Source organism: Octopus bimaculoides, chromosome 2, assembly GCF_046866305.1.
Source record: "Octopus bimaculoides isolate indiv1 chromosome 2, ASM4686630v1, whole genome shotgun sequence".
In the NCBI taxonomy this organism is placed as follows: domain Eukaryota; kingdom Metazoa; phylum Mollusca; class Cephalopoda; order Octopoda; family Octopodidae; genus Octopus; species Octopus bimaculoides.
The window spans coordinates 175,500,769-175,525,041 of NC_142929.1; positions in this window are offsets into that span (position 1 = coordinate 175,500,769).

Below are 24,273 nucleotides of genomic sequence, written 5' to 3' on the forward strand. Positions count from 1 at the left end.
ATACAAAAAATGACAACAGACGAGGACAGGTGGTGTAAATAACAAAAGTATATATTAGTATGACGCTCGGGAATACGGAAAGTCTTTGACGTTTCGAGCTACGCTCTTCAACAGAAAGAATACGGAGACAAGGAGAAAAAACACGGAGAAAAAAAATTGAATAGTGTTCAGTCAACGGTCAATCATAATATATATATATATATATATATATATGTTCCGTTAAGGTAGGATAAAAAATATTCCATCCTGTAAGAGATAAATGTTATATAATGTACACAGTATAAAGATACGAGCTATTAATAGTTTTTGCACTGAGAGGCGGGTCTAGGCAGGATTTTATAACACGCTTTGTGAATATATGCATTTATAAATATATAAATGAAGTCAAGCCATGTATCGATATTTAGAATGCAGTTAACACGCACGTTTCAGATAATTGCGTAATATAATGACGATAGAAATTCATGCCTTACACAAAATCTTCATCGTTAACACAAATCAATATATGTGTATGTGTACACACACGCACACACACACACACACACACACATATTTATACACACACACACACACACACACACACACGCGCACACACACACACACACACACACACACACGCGCACACACACACACACACACACACACACACACACATATATATATATATATATATATATATATATATACACACACACACAGAAGCAAATATATGCAAATGAAAAATAAGAAAATGGAGATATTGAAATTAATAAGAAATCGTTAATTTATCTCTTACAGCTGTTTCAATTATGCTCATGTAGTTAAATAAATATTAAAATCATATTTCTGAGCATAAGCTCTTCAGAGGTAGAAAAAATATAACCCTTAGATATTTTGTGTTAGTTTTTAGAATCATCACGGCAGACTGATGGGGAATGACAAACATTTAGACGCATATATAGACACAATTTCGAAATTTCCCCTAAGTACCCATAAATGTAAACAAAACCTTCGTGAAGAGGGAGAGGAAACCTTACTGGCACTAAGGAATGACAATTCAATCATCCTAAAAGAAGTCGATAAGGGAGGTGCGATAGTAAAGATAAGGTATTGGAAATTCTAACAGAGCAAACCTACTACCAGGAAGAACCAAGACGCCCGGAAAAAGCAATAGTGAATAAAATCAAAGTACTAATTAATGAATACCAAGATTCCTTTACAGACAAAGAGAAAGATTATTTATGTAACTCTGCAATCAAAGAGAGACATTTCTACGGGTTATCCAAAAACCACAAAGACCCGAAATACAGAGAGCCATAAATGAGCAGAGGAACCAATACACAAAAATACTAAGACTTACTGATCTCAAATTGAAACCAATAGTTCCTGGACCTCAAGCGCCAACACAACAACTGAGACATTTTTTGGACATACTCCTAAAACCTTTATGCCCATTAATACCCAGCTGTATACAGGACGGCATAGATTTCTTCCAGCACATTCCATCCATTGTCCCAGAAGGTACTATACTTACAATCTTTGATGTCACCGACCTTTATACCGATATACCTCACACTTTGGGCCTGGAAGTAGTCAAACACTGAGTAGAGAAACATAGGGGACGGATAAATGAACGCTTCAAAACTGACTTCATCACCAAGGCCACACGCCTAGTACTAGAATAAAACGCCTTTAGATTCGATAATAAAACATATCGATAGTTAAAAGGCACGGCTATGGGGACGCAGTTTGCACCCTTATATGCTAACATAGTCATGGGATACTTGGAAGAAAAGCTTTATGAGGAAGTGGAGAGAGCTTTTAAGCAGGATTACAAAAATACATCATTAAAAAGTGGAAACGCTTCCTAGATGACTGCTTCATCTTTTGGGACAAATAAACATATTTTACGCACTAATATTTGAATCTCTGGTCTTGCCATCCCTCACACATCAAAAAGAACAGAACATCCCATATAGCAAGGCAAGACGTATCAGCACTATAGTGACTGACCCCAAACTACATCAAATCCGACTCAACGAGCTCAAAGACGTCCTAACAAAACAAAAATACCCCTAAGGATTAATAAATGAGGGAATTTAAAAAGCAATGAAGCTGAGTATCACGTAACAAAGGACATCATAGGAAATAATTAATGAACACACGATTCCATTTATTAAAACGCACAATTCTGGGGTAGCCAAGATCTTTCAAACCATAAATCAAACTTACCAATACTTCTACAAAACCCCCAAATGAAAAATCTCATTGATAAAGACCCCTTACGAAACAGTAGGCGCCAACTAAAAAAATCTCAAAAGGCACCTCACAAGAGCAAGATTCACATCAGAGAATAAATCAGAATTCTCCATAAAAGAATGCGGAGATAGCAGATGTGGAACATGCAACAACAATAACAACAACTTTAAATATTTAGAAAGTGGTTCTCATATAAAATTCAGGAGCAGATTCTCGTTCAAAGTAAATGCAAACATGAACTGCAAGATGCATAATCTCATATATTATATTACCTGTCCCAACTGCAATGAAAATTACACTGGCGAAACAAACAATTCCTTTAGCCAACTTGCAAGAATCCACAGACAGCACATCCGACAAAAGGAACTACGCAAGATTCTACTGAGAAAGCATCTAGAAATATGCGGTGAAGGAAAGTTCAAAATCTTTCCCATTTACAAATGTTCAAGTTATAACCCAAAATTCCGAAAAGCAATGGAGATACACTTCAAAAAATTCTCTCCAACATTAGATGTTTGAAAGAAAAGCAGAAGAACTACATTATTATTATCATTATTATTATCATCATCATCATCATCATCATTATTATTATTATTATTATTATTATTATTATTATTATTATTATTATTGTTGTTGTTGTTGTTGTTGTTGTTGTTGTTATTATTTAATAGTAATGATGATGGATGAAGAAAAAACATTTACATTACGCTATTACTGTTGTTTCTGAATGTGGCTCCAATGTTAATAACGTGATATCCATCTCTATAAATGATCATATATATATATATATATATATATATATATATATATATATATATATATATATATATATATATATGTATGTATGTATATATATATATATATATATATATATATATATATATATATATATATATATATATATATATATATATATATATATATATATATATATATATATATAACATTGGGATTTTGACAACTGTTGTTTTTAAAGAATTTACATATACCTGAGAAAGAATACTAGAACCATTTTACCACTGATTAGGAAAGATATCTAATGTCGCCACTTGTCAAAGTAATTCGTGACGAAGATCTCTTTTGAATTCTTTTATCTAAGCAAGCAAGAAAAAGAAAAAGAAATCCTGCAAAAGGATGAAAGATACTAAGAAATATATATTTAAGCAGGCTCTGCTTTATTATATAATTTATATCCTATAGTGTGGCATCCAGCTAAATATATAATATACATAAATCCTATTTCTGAGGTTTGATTGAATGTACATAGAGAATAGATTGAATTATAAACAGTACCAAATTATTTTTTTATATTCTGACTTTATTTTTCCTAATTACCCCCCATACTTCTCTTAACAAAGAGAAGGATCCTGTCAGAGGGTTCCAGTTGATCTGGGTGAGGTGATGTGGACTCCTTCCCTTCTCTGATGAAATGCACAATCACTCTATTAACTGCAGAAAGCTGAATCCCAAGGTTATTTTTTGCGATTTCACGCTATGTCCACCTTCAGAATGACCCAGAATATGGCTGCTTTCTTTTGTACATGGCATAATCAAACATACAGAACCTGAAACATAAAAATGTCCATTAATAAAAAATATATACCTTTACAAGTTAGAATGAACATAAAATGATGTTTTATAGCGTGTCTATTTACTTCTATCATATCCATGTATATATGTGAGAGAGACTGTGCGCGCGCGCTCGTTTGTGTTTGTATATAATTATGCATGTAAGCATGTACCTGTGTTTGTAAGAATATGTGTGTGTATGTAATTACATGTTAAATACGCATTTTTAAATACCAGTGCGAAAATGAAAAGCAACAACCAATACGATGACTAGAATTGAAACAATTTTCACTCGCTCTCAAAGCAAATGTGTGACAATTTTTTGTATTCGGTGTTAACACTTACTACTACTTTCCTAATTAAATAAGATTTTCTATCTTTAGTATTAAATGTCTACATGTTGAACATAAAAAGAACATATTTTGGAGACAATTGCTTGATAGTGAAGTTAGAGATTATATATAATTTGGAAGGATGGTGATTGTATATAAACGGTATATAGTTTTCTTTAATAAAGAAGATATTTTTGTGTGTACTTGTGAATGTGTATTTAACATGTGGAGCGTCGTGCACCTGTAGGTAATGTGGATTTGATGGAGGAAGTGAGCTTATGTGAACACAAACATTTGATCACTATAAACAAACCATGTGTGTGGTTGTTAAAGCAAGAAATTACAGAACCCTCATAAAGTCATCCAACGACGGAAGAGTCCTTGATAATATATATATATATATATATATATATATATATATATATAACAACAGCAAGTTAACTTCCTTTCAAAGACGATGTGTTTATCGTAATTTCTCATATATATATATATATATATATATATATATATATATATATATATATATATATATATATATATTTAAAAAGAGAGAAATTCAACACCGTCAATTTTTTTCCATTTATTTAATTATTTAGCATCCAATGTCAACATTTCTGTGCTTAACTCTAGAGAATGATCCTTAAGGAATCTAATCAATGATCCTTTAGGGTGAAGTCTTATGCTATATTGGTAACGATTACAAAATTTACTGGAAAATTATATGTATATATATATATATATATATATATATATATATATATATACATATATATAATAATACAAAGAATATATATATACATGTATACACACATATATGTACATACTTACATCTACATGTGTATATATATGCATATCAGGGTACAGGACGTTAGAACAATAAACTACAGACAACGGAACGAACACAGGAAAAAGGAAAGCCAGTTGGAATATCCCTTCATCAGCTGTCTCTATTCTATCTAGACGTTTCGAAGATAAGACAGAACGTACTCTAGAATAGTCTCTTCCTGAGTAGTGGATCAACCCACTACACAGAGGATTCCAAGGTGGCAAACACAAACCAAGACAGGAAAAATCGGACAGTGAAAACAACATTCAAAAGCCGTACGGCCAAACGCAAATCTGAGGTAGAACGCTAGTAGTTCGTCTTGCCTTCACAGCGGCTGGAGTGAAAAGAAAGTTGACCACAGGTCACACGAGAGCAGAGAGGATGGTGGAGGGAGGAAGTGGAACATAGATAGAGAGGATGGTGGAGGGAGGAGGTGGAACAAGGAGGAAGGGACAGAAGGGTATAGCAGTGAAGTAGAGGCCAGGACAGAGGGATAGATAGAAAGATAGAGGAAGACATATAGATAAATAGCTAGAAAGATAGATAGATAGATAGATAGATAGACAGATAGAGTCACGTCAGAATAATAGTAGACTTACTTGCAAAAAAGGACGTGTGCGTTCAATAATGTAATAATACAAAGAATATATATACATGTATACACACATATATGTATATACTTACATCTACATGTGTATATATATGCATATCAGGGTACAGGACGTTAGAACAATAAACTACAGACAACGGAACGAACACAGGTAAACGGAAAGCCACTTGGAATAACCCTTCATCAGCTGTCTCTATTCTATCTAGACGTTTCGAAGATAAGACAGAACGTACTCTAGAATAGTCTCTTCCTGAGTAGTGGATCAACCCACTACACAGAGGATTCCAAGGTGGCAAACACAAACCAAGACAGGAATATATATATATATATATATATATATATATATAGTATTAATTAATAGCTGATAGATTTCGTATTAAAAAACATATGTTTCGATCCATCAGTCTGGGGCTCTTCAGGTACATTGATAAATATGTCTCATTAGAGTTCCTGAAGTAAATTCAACGGAAGTACACCACAACCGCCGGTGGCAACAGGTAGCCTAAACTGTGCTGGTGCTCTACCCAACATTTAAACACACTAGTCGACTTATACTTATTCGTCCAAATTATTATATACACACACACACACACACACACACACACACACACACACACACACATATATATATATATATATATATATATATATATATATAACAACCATATATATAAGGTTGATTTGTATTCTATCAAATTCTTCCACATATATAAGGTTGATTTCAGTATAACCAACACCTAAATTCATGACCTAACGATGGAGCTTCTAGGTGGTTGCTTGGCCTATCAGAAATAGTTGTAAATTTTTCTATCAAATCATAACCTGCTGCCTTGAAAAAGATTTAGAGCTCAAACAATGCTGTGGTGGTCGCACTATGCTTAAAAATAAAAAAAGGAGATAGTTACCGCTAGAAAATATTTCATCACAGTATGTTGTATTAGGCTGACCTGGAGCTGTACAATAACAAAAGAAAAATAATAAAGAACAACACCTACATTTTAAGTGCTATTAACAAGAAACTCTCCCCCTCGTATACAAACATGTGTCATTGTAACTTTGTTGACTCAACATCAGGAGAAGAAGTACATATTTATTTTGTATTGAGGGTCTTCTACACAAGAATGTGGAGAGAGGATTTCATTTCTAATTGTTATATTTTACTTTCTTTCATATAATACTTTTCCTTTTGCTTCAGTCAACATTTTCCGATTATGTTTTGCTGTAAGCGTGTATTACATTTAATGTTTGTCTTTAGGTAAACTTTTTATCCTTTCTTGACCAATTTTATATATCTTATTAACAGAGTGGTGTTATACTGGTAATTGAAGGAATCTTTATTATATATAAAATAAACATATGTACTTAAGCATTTCATGTACTATCACAATATTGGATTTTTAAAGATAGAAATGAGATATTGTGGTGTATATTTCGTTTTTATAAAATTACATGAAATGATTTAGCCCAGTTAAACATTAAAATAATCTTTTAAGACAACAGTGCAAATTCTGGGGATGTGTTGGGATGCTGTAGGTTTAATCAAGTACAGAACTTAAATGAAAGATTTCTTCGCGTACGAATGGTTGCAAAACAAAAGTTGAAAGAATTTTAATCCAGAACCTAAATAGCAAGTAATAATAACAACAATTTGCTTAAAAGTTAGAAAGTTTAAAATAGTTTAAAACATACAAAGTTATAGATAGTACAGATACATTTGCTAATTAAACAAAATGTCTTGAAAAGACAAAGACAATAATTTTAGTAATTACAATTCTTATGATTCTTGAAAGAAAATAGACCTGCATGCAGCATTTTAGTGTGAAATTTAACGTTAAGCACGAGACTCCAAGTACCTTGCTTAACGTTAAATTCCACAGTTGTGTTTTTACTATCAATTTTGCCTTTCTTTTCCTTCTTTAAACTAGGTGCTTGTAGGTGTTATCACACACACGCATATACACACATTCACTAGCATTCATGCATACACTCATACATAGACAGACATACATATATATACCTACATACATATGTGTATGTGTGTTGTGTGTGTGCTTGTATATATATATATATATATATATGCATGTGTGTATGCATTTGCATGCATATATACATATATATACGTCCGTAAAGTGAAGGCGTGTGGCTTAGTGGTAAAGTTGTTAGAATCATGAACGTAAGATTGTAGTTTCGATTCCTGGTCTGGGCGATGCGTTGTGTTCTTGAGCAAATCACTTCCTTTCACGTTACACCAACCCACTCAGCTGGCATAACTGAGTAATTGTGCGAGAGACCGGCGGCCTGTCTAATGCGGAAATGTATACGCCACAGAATCAGGCATTGTGAACTTTAGACTCGGAAGGGACCTTTGACCCTTGTTTTTATTCTTCATACATTTATATATGCCGTATATGTTTATACATGTGTGTATATTTGTGTATGTACACACACACACACACACAACACACACACACACACACACACACACACACACACACACACACACACACACACACACACACACACACACACACACACATGTGAAATTCCAGTCAAACAGTCCTTCTCAGTAATCAGTAAAAGGTATATTTGAATCATCGTTTCTTCAAAAAATTATTTACTTTGAGAAAATAATGGTTAAAACTTTTTGACCATTATGTATGAAAACATAATTATGCAGAGAGATTTAAATTTATATTGCACAAAATATAACCAGCGTTTAGAAATGTGTGTATGTTTCCAAATATACAGAGAAATTAGTGCAAAGTGAACTTTATACAAGTTTCATTCCGCAAGTCTCTACAGTGAGTAAATATTAAATATCAAATACTAAATAATGCAAAGCTGAAGAATTTGTTCATAAAGAAACTCTTCAGTTTTTTCATATATATATGTGTGGGGATGCGTGTGTGCGCTGTGTATGTGTGTAGCTTACTTTCACGTTAAAGTAAGATCAATAAAAACGTACTCCATCTGGTGAGAGATGAATATTGTTCAATGCAGACAGTATATAGTTTTGAGATACTAATTAATAGTTTCATACATTGAAGATATTCTCTAGGAAGATTTCAAAGCACGCCTAGTGTCTGCAAGTAATCTTCAGGTCACGCTACATACAATCAAGTGGAAAATCGTAGAAAACTCCATGCCATGTGCTAATGGATCCAAAAAGTGCAAGTTATGCGTAGCTAAAAGATTGTATATCCTTTTTAATTCCCAAAAGTCTACCTTACTGCTGAATTCCCGATCAGAAATTTTCAGCAAATACAAACATATGGACAAGTTTCTTTTGGCGAACTGAAGAATACCACCCCCTCTGTATTGAGTAGTTGCATCGCAGACTTTAGACCCCTTATGTTGATTCTACACCATCTAGCTTGCGATTCTATGGTCAGAGGAGACATAACTATAATTTTCCTTCTCGTTTGTTCTTTTTCCTTTCTTTTTCCATTTTTTGCACCACTCCACTTTTTGAACGCACCTTCATCTCGCTTTTCCTCGTGAATTCTTGTGTTCTATTTTCCTGATTTGTAATTTCTACAGACCATGTGCCCAGAGTCTAAAGATTACTTGAAGATACTAAGCCTGTTTTAAAACAGGCCTAGTGTCTCCAAGTAATCTTTAAGCTCTGGGCACATGGCCTGTACAAATAACAAATCAAGACTATACACACACACACACACACACCTCATACACACACACACACACACACACACACACACACACACACACACACAAACTTATATATATATAATAGCGACGGAAGCGGTATTAATACTACAAAGCAATCTTTATATCCAACTTAACGTGGATGCTAGAATATCGAGTCTTGCGTTAATTACCCTGCAAGGACATTTCCTATGGCCGTAGAGCCCGAGCAGGATGAAATCACGTGATCTGGCAGTTTGCTGCCCGTAGAAGACGATTTTCGCTTATCGGCGATATAAATAAGCGTGCTTTTATGCACCATGCGTTCACATAAGAGGTCCTCTAAAGGTACATAACACAGTATTCGATGTTCTAACACAACGTCTACGTTAAGTTGGATATACAAATTGCTTATTGGTATCAATACTGCTTCTGTCGTAATTAATTTGTGGTTATTGTGTGACATCAATACCTGAAAAAAAAAACTGAAATTCTATATGTCGTTGATAGTGACATTCACTTATCTATCTATCTATCTATCTATCTATCTATCTATCTATCTATCTATCTATCTATCTATCTATCTATCTATACATACATACATACATACATACATACATACATACATACATACTTGCATGCATGCATACATGTATATGTATGTGTGTGTGTTTGTGTGTGTATGTATGTTTGTGTGTGCGCACGTATATATATATATGTGTATGTATGTATATATGTAAGTATGTATGCATGCAGTGACGCTTTTGTGAAGGCGCATGGCCTAATCATTAAGGTGTTGGACTCACGATTGTGAGATTGTAATTTCAATTCCTGGACCAGTTGATGCGTTGTGTTTTTCAGCAAAACACTTCCTCTCCAGTTGCTCACTTTGACACGTGACGTGTGGTACACCTTACAACTTTTCGGGCAAAGTCAATGTGATGAAGGTAGTGAGTTGACGTCCTGCACAAACATATTTGTGCAGGTTGTTATGTGGTATATAACTATATATATGCAGACACATCTCTCTTTCTCTCTCTCTCTCTCTCTCTCTCTCTCTCTCTCTATATATATATATATATATATATATATATATGTATGGGAGAATATACAAATAATAACAACAGACGAGGACAGGTGGTGTAAATAACAAAAGTATATATTAGTATGACGCTCGGGAATACGGAAAGTCTTTGACGTTTCGAGCTACGCTCTTCAACAGAAAGAATACGGAGACAAGGAGAAAAACACGGAGAAAAAAAAATTGAATAGTGTTCAGTCAACGGTCAATCATAAATATATATATATATATATATATATATATATATATATATATATATATATATATATATATATATATATATATATACATATATATATATATATATATATATATATATATATATATATATATATATATATATATATATATATATATATATATATATATATATATATGTATATATATATATATATATATATATATATATATATATATATATATATATATATATATATATATATATATATATATATATGTATGTATGTATGTATATATATATATATATATATATATATATATATATATATAAATATATATATATATATATATATGTGTGTGTGTGTGTGTGTGTGTGTGTGTGTGTGTGTGTGTATGTGTCTGTGTGTGTGTGTGTGTGAGTGTGTGTGTGTGTATCTTCCTTGATGATATAAGTTTATAAGAATATAGTTTCGTCACAATATTATATATGCAAAGTTTTCATATTTTAACGCGTCTTTTCGCCTACATCAAAGACATACACCGGGGTTGATGTCATCTACTTGCCCTCACCTCCGAAAATGCTGGGCTTGTGCCAAAATTTCAATCCATTATTATAACTATCATCATCATCATCATCATCATCATCATCATCATCATCATCATCATCATCATTATCATTATCATCATTATTAAGTTATATTGCTTATCCTAAATTCATTAGTTTTTATTGAGCACTGTGTTAGAGCTTTGCATGAAGAAATATTTTCCTTATATCTGTTTGGTATGGCTTCGAAATCATATTTACTATACACATCCATACAAACACAAAGAAATATACAAGTAAGCACATATACACATGTGTACAGATTCACACAGACTTAGAGAAATATACATGTATGTATGCATGTACGTATTTATATATATAAATATATATATTTATATATAATATATTATATATATATGCACTTATGTATATATCTATGCATCTACACACACGACACACACACACACACATACACACACACACACACACAAACACACGCATATATATACAGTCATAGATTATACGCGTATGTGTGTATGTATGCACATAAAATCCACACGCTTTATGATACAATTTCTCAGTCTCTAATCTGCTTATACATATACACCCACACAAACACCGAGACGTAGATATTGACAAATGTAAGCGCACGCAAATCATATACTGATATACACTGTGTGTGCTCATTTATAATTAATAAGTAATATCTATACTAAATCTTCGCCAACAATTCAATGAATATGAATTATATAAATATGATTTCCAATAAACAACCGCATTAAATAACAGCCATCGATCCATTACGCTTTCATAAACAGAACCTATTCACAAAGTGAATATTGTATTGCATCGATTCATCTATACTATTGCCGTTTCGAGTTGAGAGTTGCAATGATCAAATCGAGAGGCAGAATATTTGAACTGGGTTCATTAAATGGAATTACACAGCAGCAAGGAGGCGTTGCCGTTATGAAATTGAACAAGGCACTTAATTCTTAATTCTTACTTTATGTTTGCCATAATAATGAAAGAAAAAAGACAATGGGATATAAACATTAAAACAGAATTTGTTTAATGCGTTAGACTTCGATTCACAGTTGGAATCAGTTCACTTCACTTTGTTTTCCTGTCGCTAAAGCTTCCCAGAAAATTATGAAAATCACAAAATCACTTTGCAACCCACCACTCCATTCGACACCAAATTCGTCATGTTGTGCATAAGAGAGAGTTATTTGCCGCAAGGGCAAAAATATCACAAAGTGAAAAAATAAATGAAATGAAAGTTGCCTCAAGCGAAAAATATTTAATGCAAAATCTGATTATGTGAATAGCAATAATGATAGTAATCCTTCCGCTATAATCAAAAGACCCGAAATTCTGTAGGAAGAGGTTAGTTGATTACATCGATCCCAGTGCATAGCTGGTACTTTTTTCATCAGCCTTGAAAGGGTTAAAGGCAAAAGAAAACCTTGGTGGAATTTAAATTCAGAATGTAAAGACGGATTAAAGGCCACAAGCATTTTGTCCTGTGTTCTAACGAATCGTTATAATTGTTGTATCGACGCCCCCAGGCGAAAAAGTAGGATCTCCAAAGACATATAAATAGAGGTAGTCTGGCCGTGGTAGGATTGTTGAGTAGCAGTCGAGTAGCAGTTGTGTGGCGGTTGAGTAGAGATCATCCGAAGGTGCTAGATAGCAGTAGCGTTGAGACATAACAACAATAATAATAATAATAATAATAATAATGATAATAACAACGACAGCAACAGCAACACAACAGTAACTGAGAACTCAAATCTACAGTGTCGACCTGACGAAAAGAGTAATCCTGTATTCTGTAAGAATTCTGAGGAAGATTCTTGAGACACGAAGAGACTTGTTACAAAACCTCAAGACAGCATCCTTAGAATGCAATAATTTTAATAATAACACTATGAATATTATAATATAATATTATATTCCCTTTAAGGTGGATAACCACGTAAGATACCTTAATAATCACGATTTCATTCGCAACGCACGTTGGTGCTATAAGTGGGAAGCAGTACCAAAGCAAATGTTGCTAAAATTTATCCAGGATATTCAGATTGGAAATTCTACAGACGAGTTCCAAAACCTTTATGTATTCGACATTCTAGTTCTGAAGTTGCATTAAGTTGGTGATGGTGTGCTTTGAGCATCTGATTGCTAAATCCCAGGCGACGTGCCCATAATCAAAGTCTGATCTAAGAATATGACTCTATCAAAAATACAAGCTGATTGAAACCATTTCAACGAAAGAATACTTTATTGTGTTTTCTTCGAAAAATATCTAGATTAAGTGAATATGTGTGTATTAAAACGAATGCACTCCTCAACTCCTATCAAGTGCTTTCAGGTGAATGTTTTGATGTATGGGTTCTATTAAAATCGGAAGAGCAAGCATTCCAGTTTGTTTAGAGATCTTTCGGAGCAGGGCACGGCCGCCATGTACAGAAGCGATGCAAACATACCTTCAGAGGTTAGGATTAGGGTTAGGTTAACAGTGAAATCATTGTACAAAATAATATAATTGTGAAAGTATCATGAAAAGTCATTTCAATGCAAAGCCGTCCTGATCAAAATCGATTCGATAAAAAGGCGTGGTACCTACATTAGTCAGGTTGTTTGAACACTTTAATACTGAGTGATAAATTTAGCTACGAATTCTAAATAACACCGGTTGTTTTTGCACATGATCAATTTCGAAGAGACTAAATGAAACCTCAGACAACTTACCATAGATTCAGTACCAAATATTTTGAAATAGTTGTCTTCTCAACTAACAGAGAAGCAAACCATTAGTTTCATTCTAGTTTATCTTCTGTTTTTTTTTCCCCTTATTTGCTCACAATTCATCATTTCTGTTTAATATGCACCCGCTTGATGTAAGGGGTATTTGCACGGGTAGATATAGCTCTGATCTGTACTCTGTATTGCAATCGTTTCTTTCCTAATGGTTCAAGAGTCAATATATACAAAAGCATCATTAGTAAATATTCTTTCCGAAGCGAGCGTTGGCAGATGCTATTCTAGATCTACATTAGTAATAACAAGTAGAAATAATAATAATAGTAACTATTTCCAATATAGGTACTGACACTTTATTTTATCGACCCAAGAAAAATGGACGGCGAAGTTCATTTCTTCAGTATTTGAACTAAGAAGAGTTGTAACAAACCAAACTATTCAAATAGCAACATGCAACACCAACAATGCTTTCTGTTATGAACTAGCAAGGTGACCTTTATATGGTCGCTGAGAATGCTAAAAATAGCAGCTAAATATTCCTTAAATCATACCATATCATTAAATAAGGAAGATATGAGTTAACAGACGCCAAGATATGCCTACAAATATTAGGATGGTCATGGCTGGAATGCATTTGATCAAAGGTCTGCTTGAGAGTGAGTGACTCGGCGTTAAACAACAACATCGTCAGTCGAATGCAATATTTTCAACAGTAATAATAGTTTCGAATTTTGGCACAAGGCTAGCAATTTCGGGTGAGGGGATAAGTCGATTACATCAACCCCCAGTGCTCAGCTCGTACTTATTTCATCAACCTCGAAAGGATGAAATGTGATGTTGACCAATGAGGCATTTAAACTTAGAACGTAAAGACGGACGAAATGCCGCTAAGCATTATTCCCGGCGTGCAAACGATTCTGCTAGCTCGCCGCCTTCCACCAATGTAACAATAATAATTATTGCAAATACACCTCAGTCATACATTTAGTTATGAAGGGGAGGGAGAGGAGGCAATGTATTACATCGATCTGAGTATTTCGTTGTTGCTTATTTTTTTATTTTCAGCTACGAAAGGACACAAGACAAAAATAGGCCTTGGTGAGATTTGAACTGCACATGCATTTTGTGTGGCTTCCGTCACCTACCAAACAACAGCAGCATCAAGCCCAACGACAACAGCAACCATAACAACACTTGAATACAAGAGACAGCCCCGACGTGATCGCTCGACCTACCAAATATGGCGGCCAGTTCTCCTTCAACTTAATTCTACCGCCTTAGAAAACAACGTGTTGCCCATATACTTAGTAATAACATGGGAATACTTCAAATCATATGCCTGTTCCATCAAAGTTAATGAAACAAGCATTGGCAACAGTAAAAAAGGCGCTGTAGCAACAGCATTGTGAAGAAGCTCCCCAAACTGCTAGAATTGGCAGGTCGCATTCATTAATGTGTTCTTGGGTTCTCGACACATCATAAAAATATAAAGGAAGATTGTCACGGTTGGGTTGCTTTCGATCATACTCCTTCTGTAATAGAGCTGACCTAGAGTCAAACAACAACTAAAAGCCCCCCCCCCCCACAAAATAGCAACAACACTATGAAAGATAATTCCTTTAACAATTGCAGCAATAACACTATCGGCAACAACAAACACAATCTACAACATCAATTGCAACAACGACAGAAAGCATTGACAAAATTACTACACCCACCTTAACAACACCGACAGCGCCACCACTACCACTACCACTACCACTACCACTACTACCACTACCACCATCACAGCTACTACCTATGATAACAATAAACAGGTTAACAAGCATGACAATTATAAAGAGTCAGACATCAATAAGGGGACAGAATCAATGCGACACGGTTATAATTACGCTGACAATGGCGGACTGTCTTCAACATTACAGCCATATTGCAAAGTATATTGTTCAGAGTCGACAAAATTGAAAACAGCTTCATCATCATCATCATGATCGACGTCATTGTAATTATTAATTAACAGCAGCAGTTGCTAAAGTAATGATATGACATCAACAAAAAAAAAAATAGATAAAAAATATGAAGTTTAAAAAAAAAATCACTCAATCGCAATGTAACTGTTATTCTCATTATATTTCTGTCACTCCGCACACACGCACACATACACACACACACACACACATAAATACATACACACATATAAAACACATGCACACACATAAACATATACACACACATAAACACATACACACACATAAATTCATGCACATTCACACATGTATAAGCAATGAAAGAGTGATAGATTATTTATTGATAGACAGATAGATAGATAGATAGATAGATAGATAGATAGATAGATAGATAGATAGATAGATAGATAGCTTGATTGATTGATTGATTGACTGATAGATAGATAGATAGATAGATAGATAGATAGATAGATAGATAGATAGATAGATAGATAGCTTGATTGATTGATTGATTGACTGATAGATAGATAGATAGATAGATAGATAGATAGATAGATAGACAGACAGATAGGTTGATTGGTAGGTAGGTGCGTACGTACGTAGATATATAGAAACACAGAGACAGGTAGACAGGTAGACAGATAGATAGATAGATAGATAAAGTGAAAGGGAAGCAAAACTGAGAGAGTGAGAGTGAGAGGGAGGGGGAGAGAAATAGAAAGGGGAGGGAGAGAGGAATTGAAAGACAAAGGGAGAGGGAGGGGAGAAAAAAGACTTATCCACATATATTATAAAACTAACACGCACACACACACACACACATGCACGCGCACACACACATATCTACACAATTACAAACGTGTACATGTATGTATGCGTGTGTGTGCTATGTGTGTGCGTGCGTGTGCGTGCGTGTCTGTGTGTGTGTGTGTGTCTGTGTGTGTTTGGTTACCTCCTGTTTGTTTTCTCTATGTGTCTTCTGTATGGCTTTGTGTAGACGTACACATGCGTATATTTGATTGTGAAGTGTATAACTGGTTTTTCAAGTCGTATAAAAACTATCTTCATGTTTAGTTTACATTCCAACCATTTTATACTTGTTATTTTATTGTTGTTATTGTTGTTTTCTTACTTTATCTTTTTGTTTTGTTTAATCGCATTGTTGTTGTTGTTGTTGTTGTTGCATTTTTTTTTTTGCTACTGCTACTACTTCTGCTGCTGCTGCTGCTGCTGCTGCTGTTGTTGTTGTTGTTGTTGTTGTTGCTGGTGCGGTTTTATTGTTGTTACTATTCTACCTCCTGTTCTTTGTGTACGTGCGTGTATGTTTGTAAGTGCATAAGTGCGTATTTGTGTACGCGTGTGTGTGTATTTGCTTATGCATGTATTTCTGAGCGTGTGTGCTTGTCTGTGTGTGTGTGTGTGTGTGTGTGTGTGTGTGTGTGTGTGTGTGTGTGTGTGTGTGTGTTCTATTATTTCAATCACTACTACCTCTACTATAATCTGCAGCTGCTACTGCAACCACTGCAACTACTACTACTACTACTACTACTACTACTACTACTACTACTACTACTTATTTTATTGTTGCTTTGTTGCAACTGTTTGCCATTGTTATTATCATCGGTTGTTGCAGTTTTCGAGCAACTAAGCATTTTATTCTATCGTTTTTGTTCTGTTACTGACAAATATATATATATATATATATATGTATGCTGTACAAACATATTGGTATCTATACTTCACTCAACGATTCTCTTTTATTTCCAGATAGCACGCCCCCGTGCAAATGCACACATGCATACGCAATATATAAGTTAACAGTTTATGTTCAATAATGTTTTCCATTGAAAGTTTCGTTTCTATTGTTGTGTGGCGAGAGCAAGTTCGTTCAACAGTGCCTATCCTTGTCAAATGCCTACATATTGCCCATCCACTGTGAACGAATAGATCGTGACGGCCACTACCATAGGTACTTTCACACGGAGGGTACCGAGAGCAGGTTTACTCATCTGAACCTATCCCTTCTTTGGTTATAGTTTTGCGAAGTGAGGAATGTTCAAAGTATTCGTTGCATATTGAATCAGTGTCGTCGAGTTGCTTCACTAAATTCTCAATTTCCTTGAAATTACCAGCTCAAATAGAAACGCGAGTGTCATTACAGGTTCACTCAATATGATAAAACTAGCTGATAGTCCTTACCCAAATATCATACTATATTGTTTCAAAAACGAAAATCGCAACTGTTATAGATATAGACATACTATATTCTTTTTGTAAAATATTAGTGATACTCTCTCTCTCTCTCTTTTACTCCTTGTTTCAGTCATTTGACTGTGGCCATGCTGGAGCACCGCCTTTATTCTCTCGGTCTGTTTTGCTGAACCGCTAAGTTACGGGGACGTAAACACACCAGCATCGGTTGTCAAGCGATGTTGGTGGGACAAACACAGACACACAAACATATACACACACACATACATACATACATACATATATATATATATATATATATATATATATATATATATATATATATATATATATATACATATATACGACGGGATTCTTTCAGTTTACATCTACCAAATCCACTCACAAGGCTTTGGTCGGCCCGAGGCTATAGTAGAAGACACTTGCCCAAGGTGGCACGCAGTGGGACTGAACCCGAAACCATGTGGTTCGTAAGCAAGCTACTTACCACACAGCCACTCCTACGCCTATTGTGTATTGTTTGCAATATCTGCATACGTTACGAGCTAGAAGTTTTCTCTGAACGAATAGAATCGTTGAATGTGGGAAAGAGTAAAAGATAACAAAATAGACGAAGAGATGTTGTATGGAAACGTTAAGAGAATGCTCGTAGAAAACTATTCTACTTGACGCATGAAACAAGATGTTAGGATTATGAATGATACACACAAAAATATAGAGTGACGATATATTGAAGATCGGCATTGTATTCATTAGAGAGAGAGAGAGAGTGAGTGAGTGAGAGAGAGAGAGAGAGAAAGAGAGAGAGATAGAGAGAAAGAGAGAGAGATCAGGAAGTTTAAATAACGAGAAAAAAAATCAAGCTAGATAGAAAAGATGAAGCTTTCGTTTGTGGGATGAATGGAAGTACTCTAGTATATAGTGAAAAAGAAACTACAAACACTTAGTCAACATAACTTTAAAGAGCAGAAAGTTTGTAAAAAAATAAAAGAAGTGCGTAGCTATTATACGGATGGCTGAACATAAACTTCAGGAAATCTTAAAGCATCATCAATGTACAAACATAAGTGGCAAATTCTAGATCACTTGAGTGAAGAATGAAAATAACATCAAATATGTCGTTGCTATACTGAAATATGGCAAGAAAATGGAGTCAGCCCAACTTATGTCGCTTGATTTTATATAGTTGTAAATATAAGTAGATACAATATGGATGTCATGCTTTCGGACACAAGGTCACGCCTACTACCACTCAACACCCACATAGAAGCACACACACATTCACACCTACCCATACCCACACCCACACCCACACCCACCCACGCACACCTCACACTCAAACATATATATATATATATATATTGAAATAAGAATTTCTAACTTCCGGTCAGTCATTGTTATGATCGGCCATTATTATGATTGACCGTTGACTGAACACTATTCAATTTTTTTTCTCCGTGTTTTTCTCCTTGTCTCCGTATTCTTTCTGTTGAAGAGCGTAGCTCGAAACGTCAAAGACTTTCCGTATTCCCGAGCGTCATACTAATATATGCTTTTGTTATTTACACCACATGTCCTCGACTGTTGTTATTATTTGTATATTCTCCCATATATGTATATATATATATATATATATATATATATATATATATATATATATATATATATATATATATATATATATATATATATATTCGCACACACACACGTATGTATATATCTATACATATATATATAGGCTATACAGGGGTGCTAGAAAGAAGTTAGCAATATATGTAATGCAGCCAGTGGTTCCTGCCCTAGATAAGGAGTAAAGATGGAATAGCATACAGGGAGTTTGTGACAAAGTAAAGAGGGTGAACACATGGTACAAGGCGGACGAATATCAAGGAGTGATGTTTGTAGAGGCCACAGCCAATGGAGAACTAGCCCGAAAATTTAGGAAAGTTCTGAAGGAGAACAAACACAGCATTAAAATTGTTGAAAAGCCAGGGAACTCCATCAGATCACAGTTATGTAGAACGTAGTAAAGATTAACCCTTGCTTTAACTGTAGAACTAAAGATGTAGTCTACAGCATAGGGTGCATAGAAGGTGCTTGTAAGGACAAGAACATGACATACATTATTGAGACACCTAGAAGCATTGCAGAGAGATTAAATGAACATTTGAGACAACATGACGACAAAAAAAGTCCTCCATATCCTACCAACATGCCAAGGCCAACATAGAGGCATAATGAGTTGACTTGACTTCCGCATTTTATCCAAGCACCTGAAAGACTCAACACTCAAACAAATACAGGAGTACGTCCTCATAAACGGAATATCTCCTGTACTAAATAGGAGATACACATAGAAGGTAGTGATATCCCAATACCCACAGTTTATACATACAAGGGTAGATTTGTTAGTAGGCTGTTATGTAGGCGAATATATATATAGGTAGGTAGATGGATACGTAGAGAAACAAATAGATAAGTAGATAGATAGGTACATGGGTAATATGGACAGACAAGCACACACACACGCATACATACACAAAAGGATTGAATTTTGGTAAAATTAAAAGAAAAGTTTTTAAAAGAATATTTATATAGTATTCAAATACAAGGGGCATTTTCCTTGTTTCTGCCTGTCTCTATTGTTTACTCTTGTGGGTCTTCTTCTTCTTCTTCTTTTTCTTCTTCTTCTTCTTCTTCTTCTTGGCTAATGTTTCTGGGATCATGTTGTTGTTGTTATTATTATTATTATTATTATTATTATTATTATTATTATTATTATTATTATTGTTGTTGTTGTTGTTATTATTATTATTATTATTATTATTATTATTATTATTATTATTATTATTGTTGTTGTTGTTGTTATTATTATTATTATTATTATTATTATTATTATTATTATTATTATTATTATTACTATTATTATTATTATTATTTCTTTTTATCAGAAAAAGTCTGTAAAAACATGAATGATGCATATAACTATCGAAAATATAGCACTTATGTCACTTCTCCATTTTCCGCATATTTTGGTTCACTTCATAACGCGCTGATGGTTTTTAAGAGACATGCGTTTATTTGTCTTTGATTTCTGACGATTTCCTAAGAAGTATTCTCTTTCACATTTGTGTTTATCTCTCAAGTCACAAAGCCAGAGGGCTTGCTGGGAAGTTTATTTCACTTGTTCCATCCACTTTATACAACGAAATAGATAAATCCACACTCAATAAATCTTCTTTCGTTTATAACCGTCTCTTTCTTTTTTGTTTTTCTTCTGGTCGTAAGATGTCTGTATGCATGTAAGAATACAGGCATGTTATATATGTCCTTCTCTTTTTAATTATCTAAATTTTTCCTCTGCGGAAGGAGTTGGCTTCTAACAAAGATGCAAAGATCCATCATTGGAATGCAGATAGCGGAAACAATGCCACATTTTAAACCTGACATATTTTTACTTTCTATATACAGATTGTATTCGTAATGTGTGAGTTGGTAGATATCTTTTTCTGAAAATCCAAGCTTGTACAGACTGTCAGTTAGGCTTTACTCACAAAACCAAGTGCACCAATTATCATTGGTATAAATATAATTTTATAATCTGTATATAGAAGCTGGGGGTTTCGAAGCAGTTGTCCGTGGTTATCCTCTTTCTTACTGATTTTGAAAGAGATATTCACATCAGCCGAGCAGCTGACCTCAATGACAGTATGTACTTTTCCTCTTATGTCCGAAACAATAATATCCGGTCTTTTATGCTTACACTTGACAGATCTTTCGGTGGGAATGTTCTACCATTATTTGTGTTGATGTTTGCGTACGTATTCAATAACAGTGGGGTTCTGAATATTTTTCCCAGGACAGTTTTTTTCCTGGATGATATTGTATATTGTTTTTGCGACAACATCGTGTCGCATAAGGAAGTATTACCTTGACATTTTGGACTGCTGCAATTCATATGTGGGATATTTTCCGCAGAAATATAACATAATCTACATTTTCGATTGCATCTTGGAACTCTAAGGGTTTTACTCTCTCTTATTTATCGAGTATTTAATAGGAATCTCCTGTTCTTTCATTGCAAATGAATAACCTTCATAGTGTGATGTGGTTTAGGGGTCACGAATGCAGGAGAGGCTCCGCTTCATATCTATGGAGTGGATTTCTTTCACAGACCGGCAAGATATTTCGAATGTTGGAATCAGCACTGGTACAGCAAATGCATTGCGGAATAATCTTTTAAAGGGAGCGTTCCGACTGATTATATGTTAGCATATTTATGTGTGAGTGTGTTTTCTAAGTACGCATGCATGTGTGTGCTTATACATATGTGTGAGTGTGTGTGCTTATATATATATACGTGTGTGTGTGTGTGTGTGTGTGTGTGTGTGTGTGAGTGTGTGTGTGTGTGTGTGTGTGTGTGTGTGTGTGTATACTTGTAATCTGTTTCCGATAAAATACTGGGTACCAATTATTAATCTCATTTTCCTGAGTAATTGTGTGAGGTTGTTATTTATGCAGCACTCCGTATAGCGTAGGTTAAGTATATAAATAACGAGAAATTTCTAGGATGGAAACTTTTATATTTTATTAATGCAGTGAGGCATATGTTTCTGTATGACACTGTTTGTTTATGACTAAATTCTCACATCCATAGAGTACTGTTAAATATTATTTATGATATCTCTGGGTCTTAAGAGAGTGCATTATTACACACGTATATTTCTTCAGGCATTCTGCTTTATCAATAACATTTTTATGGTATCCTATAGATGAGAAAAATATAGTCACAAACAAACACATGTCATGCAGAAACATATGTAGTAAGTCGGCGAGCTGGCAGAAACGTTAGCATACCGGGTGAAATGCTTAGCGGTATTTCGTCTGTTTTTACGTTCTGAGTTCAAATTCCGCCGAGGTTGACTTTGCCTTTCATCCTTTCGGGGTCGATAAATTAAGTACCAGTCACGCACTGGGGTCGATGTAATCGACTTAGTACCTTTGTCTGTCCTTGTTTGTCCCCTCTATGTTTAGCCCCTTGAGGGCAATAAAGAAATAAGTAACATTTGTAGTAATGCATTAATAAAATTTTCATCCCGAAACTTTATCATTATGATTATATATATATATATATATATATATATATATATATATATATATATATATATATATATATATATATATATATATATATATATATATATATATATATATATTCATAATAATAATAATAATATAACAACAAAAGAATGAATGTAAAATATGTAACATAGAGGAATTTATTTATAAATATAATATGTGACAATTAGTTGGTTGTCATTATAAAACTCAGAGTTTCGGATACCATATATATATATATATATATATATATATATATATATATATATATATATATACATAATAAAGTAAAATTTAAAGTATAATTAAAAACAAAAATTAATAAATAAATAGATAAATAAGGACATTGCCGGGACAGCGCCTGTACGCTTAAAATAGGCCTCAAATGACTACAAACCACTCTCCGTTTATGACAAGGCTGTATGAGAGTACGCAGGCCACTAAATATGTTATTAATTAATGACTTTATCCCATATATATATATATATATATATATATATATATATATATATATATATATATATGTAGTCATTTGAGGCCTATTTTAAGCGTACAGGCGCTGTCCCGGCAATGTCCTTATTTATCTATTTATTTATTAATTTTTGTTTTTAATTATAATTTAAATTTTACTTTATTATATATATATATATATATATATATATATATATATATGGTATCCGAAACTCTGAGTTTTATAATGACAACCAACTAATTGTCACATATTATATTTATAAATAAATTCCTCTATGTTACATATTTTACATTCATTCTTTTGTTGTTATATTATTATTATTTTGAATATATATATATATATATATATATATATATATATATATATATATATATATATATATATATATATATATATATATATATATATACATACATACATATATACTGCTATACGCATTTCAATAATTGAAATGCGGTAGATGTGGTACATATATGGTACACATTATATCGGTCGCTATCAGATAGCTACTTTAATTTTTGACATAAATAGATGCAATTCTACACACCGTTTAACAACAGCGCAAGCAAACACATGAACATATATAAGCACACACACACACACACACACACACTCGCGCGCTCGTGCACACACATTGGTTGCGTATTTAGATTTGAAGAGGTTTGTGCATATAGATTGAGTGTGCTAACATGTACGTTTTGGATGTGAGAT